The sequence below is a fragment of the Mus pahari genome, chromosome 12 (genome assembly GCF_900095145.1).
Source record: "Mus pahari chromosome 12, PAHARI_EIJ_v1.1, whole genome shotgun sequence".
Classification (NCBI taxonomy): Eukaryota; Metazoa; Chordata; class Mammalia; order Rodentia; family Muridae; genus Mus; species Mus pahari.
The window spans coordinates 85,366,448-85,370,914 of NC_034601.1; positions in this window are offsets into that span (position 1 = coordinate 85,366,448).

The window sequence follows — 4,467 nt, forward strand, 5'->3', positions numbered from 1 at the left end:
AAAGAAAGAAAGAAAGAAAAAGAAGATTATGAGGACTGATAAGATGGCTCCATGGATCTAGGTTCTCACCAGGAAGTCTGCTGACCTAAGTTCAATCCCTGGGTCCCAGCTCATGGGAGGAGATGACTGACCCTCAGAAGCTGCCACCTACCTCCACACAAGGAAGCACCCAGGTACAGTGACATAAAAGTATTTAATTTTTGTTTTAAATCTTGAACTCAAGGTGTCACTCATTGGTAGAGCAGTTGCTTAAGCAGACCTCCAGTTTGATTCTCAACCATGAAAGAAAAAACAAAAAAATAAGAATAACATGCCCAGGAATAATGGCTTCCAGGGCTGTGCAAGGCTCTGAGAGCAGATAGCAGGAAGTAAGGCTGAACCAAACAGAAGGAAAGGAAATGATCACTTCCCTGCTTGTCTTCCCCACTGTTTATGTAAAAATAGTCCACCCTCTTAGATGTTTTGGCTTCGCTGTCCTCCTCAGAGATCTGCCGGAAGCCCTTGATGGCAGTGGGCATCCTTACTCTTTGTCTCTAAGAACTCACCCTAAGTCAGTGTCTGAACAAGACTTTTTAATTAAAGACAAGAGCTCGAAATAGGATCTCTGTTTATTTCCTAGTTTGTCACCTGAGGTGGGACTGATACCTGTGGGCTTTCCATCTCTTCTGCCAAATGACTTCTTTTCACGTAGAGAGATCTGCCCTGGACTTAGAAGTTTGAGAAATTATTATATTCGAATTCTCCGCAACACAAAAAGGCCTTTATATACTCAATGGCTTTTATTGTACATCCTTTCTTTTGCTATAATTTGTTTGAGTATTTCACAGGATCCAAATACAGAAGAGCACACCAATTGGCTATCCAATACCAAATGGTCAGCACTGAAAACATACATACAAATAACATCTATACATATTAAGCAGGGTGTGTGTGTGTGTGTGTGTGTGTGTGTGTGTGTGTGTGAACAATTAAGGAAAAAGAAGCCATGAATTTGAAAGAAAGAAAAGGGTGGTACAGTACATGGGAGAATGTGAAGGGGGAAAAGGAGTAGGGTAATGATGTAATTATATCCCAGCATTTGGGAGGGAGAGGCAGGCAGATCTCTGAGTTTGAGGCTAGCCTGGTCTACATAGTGAGTTCCAGGTCAGCCAGAGCTATTTAGAAAGACCCTGTATCAAGAACAACAACAACAAAAAGCACACACAGTTGGGCCGCCTAGATGGCTCAGTGGATAAAGTCACCTTTTGTTCATCGATGTAAGTCTGGCCCTGCAGAGTTGCTCTCTGCATTAAATAAAACATCTAAAGCACACAGAAGTTGAATTTGAGAGAGAATGAACTGCAGAAAGGACTTGAGCACTTGGACCTTATCTGTTATGGTGTCTTGTCTACCCATCACAGTTTTCAAATTTTCATTTATTAAACATATATTGACATAACTAGAAACTTGTGGATATTTATTTTTTATACTTAGAACTATAAACAGATGTTCTGTTACCCAAACAGTCCAAGTTTTAACCATGGCGATCGTACATTTCTCTAAGCATAAGTTAAAAAAATATAAAGACAAAAGATGAAAGACAGCATGCCACTGTGCACTTGTGCTGGCCACTGTGCACTTGTGCTGGCCGCTGTGCACTTGTGCTGGCCACTGTGCACTTGTGCTGGCCGCTGTGCACTTGTGCTGGCCACTGTGTACTTGTGCTGGCCGCTGTGCACTTGTGCTGACCACTGTGCACTTGTGCTGACCACTGTGCACTTGTGCTGACCACTGTGCACTTGTGCTGACCACTGTGCACTTGTGCTGGCCACTGTGCACTTGTGCTGGCCACTGTGCACTTGTGCTGGCCGCTGTGCACTTGTGCTGGCCANCTTGTGCTGACCACTGTGCACTTGTGCTGGCCACTGTGCACTTGTGCTGGCCACTGTGCACTTGTGCTGGCCGCTGTGCACTTGTGCTGGCCACTGTGCACTTGTGCTGGCCACTGTGCACTTGTGCTGGCCACTGTGCACTTGTGCTGGCCGCTGTGCACTTGTGCTGGCCGCTGTGCACTTGTGCTGGCCGCTGTGCACTTGTGCTGGCCACTGTGCACTTGTGCTGGCCGCTGTGCACTTGTGCTGACCACTGTGCACTTGTGCTGACCGCTGTGCACTTGTGCTGGCCGCTGTGCACTTGTGCTGGCCGCTGTGCACTTGTGCTGACCGCTGTGCACTTGTGCTGACCACTGTGCACTTGTGCTGACCATTGTGCCACTCCTGCGCTGGCCACTGTCGCTGTATACATGTGCTGGCTGCTGTACGCATGCGCTGGTTGCTGTGCTCATGTGCTGGCTACTGTACTTGAGCACTGGCCACTGTGACCATACTCTGTGCTGGAGCTTTTTGCTTTTGCATTTATTTCTGGTGCTGTTATTTTTTAAATCTTTCTGAATTATTTAATTTTCTGGTTATTTAATCTTTCCAAATACCAGTTCCTTCTACTTTTAAAATTATGTTTGCCCGTCTATCTAAAGAGCATGGGAGGGCAAACCTACTCCATCTTGGAACCGGCCTCCATCTTAAAAGAAAAAGAGCCCGAGAATTTGTCCTACAGCTGAACACAAGCTACAGCCAAGTACAAGGAAGCACCCCATGGCTTGTCCTTGGCTCATACCCCAAGAGTTACTCCCTAGCTACTTCCTAGAAACAGTCAATCAAAGATTAGTTTGATTGTTTCAAATGTACTTTCAGTCCATTTGTGATTGATTGTTCATGGCTTTGCTTCAAAGCACCCACCTGGTGCCAGGTGTGGTGGTGCACGCCTTTAATCCCAGCACTCGGGAGGCAGAGGCAGGCGGATTTCTGAGTTCAAAGCCAGCCTGTTCTACAAAGTGAGTTCCAGGACAGCCAGGGCTACACAGAGAAACCCTGTCTCAAAAACCAAAACCAAAAACAAAAACAAAAACACCCACCTGTTGGCTTAAACCCCCTCATTTGCTTGTCATTCCTTATAAAACCTTATCCTGGTGAGGGCTCGGGGCTGCTCTACCTTCCCGTCCTGTTGTCTCAGGGTTGACGGAGTGCCCAAGCTCGAGGTTGTAATAAAGAGACCCTAATGCAATTACATCAGAGTCAGCTCCCTGGTGGTCTTTTAGGGCTCACAAATGCTTGCTGGCACAACATGCAGGTATGTGCCCATGAATGCTGGTGCCCACATAAGAGAGCGTTAGATTCCCTGAATTACAGCCTGTTGAGGAACACCTACTATGAGTACTTGAACCCCAGTCCTCTGCAGGATCAGTTACAGGCTCTGAACCACTGAGCCATCTCTCCTGCCCAGGAACAAGATCTCGTTTCTTAATCTGCAGACTGAAGATAATGCCTAATTTGTAGGCTTGGAGTGAGGATGACAACATTATATACTTCACAAAGGAACACAACAGATACTTTTATAGATACAGAAATTAGAGTAGTGGTTACCTAGGGTTGGGGAGGGGAACCTAGTTCCAAAGCAGGGACAGCTTCAGTGTGGGATCAAAAGCTTACGAAGATGAAGTGGGTGTTGGAAGGCTAGATATGAGTACTTTATCTCACTTACTTAAGTGTAGATTTGAAAGTGATTAAAATGGTAAGTTTGTATCCTATTTTTGCAACAGTAAAGCAGTATGTTCATTGTTGAAAATTTAGAAAACATTTTAAAACTCCTTAAAGCTGGGTCAATAAGATAACTCATCAGATAAAGAAGCTTGCCATGAAATTCTGAGTTTAATACCCAGAATCCATCTGGGAGACAGAGAGAACAGCCTCCCACAAGAAGTCTTCTGACCTCCACATGCCTTGCCATACACATAAACAAACAAGCAAGCAAACAAACAAATGTATAAACAAAGTTACCCTAAGTAGCCCCTCTTTGTAAACCTTGTGTCTAGGGCTGGAGACACAGCTCAGTGGTTAAGGGCACTTGGTCGCTTTTGCAGAGGACTCAGATTTGGTTCTCAACACCCATATGGTGGCTCACAATCATCTGTAACTCCAGTTCCAGAGGATGGAAAGGTAACATGGTGGGCAGACCTGCATACAGGTAAAACACACATGAGATACAATGATCTAAAAATAACCTTTTATCTAATTTTCCATAGTGTTCAGAACTCTGTAGAGCTCCTGGATTTCAAACACAGGACTAGGAGAGAAAAAAGACCTGCACAAATTTATTTATTTATTTATTTATTTATTTATTTATTTATTTATGTTTCTGAGACAGGGTTTTTCTGTGCATCCTTAGACTGTCCTGGAACTCCCTCTGTAGACCAGGCTGGCTTTGAACTCGAAGAGATCCCTTTGCCTCTGATGGCTCAACATGAGTATGTTTTTATCAGCTTTATAACATTCCCCATCTTTTACATATTATTGGGAACACTTGGCTGTGACTAGATACCTTTCCATTCTTTGGGCTCACTGATACATGTTATCGAAATTCTTTAAAAGGCAC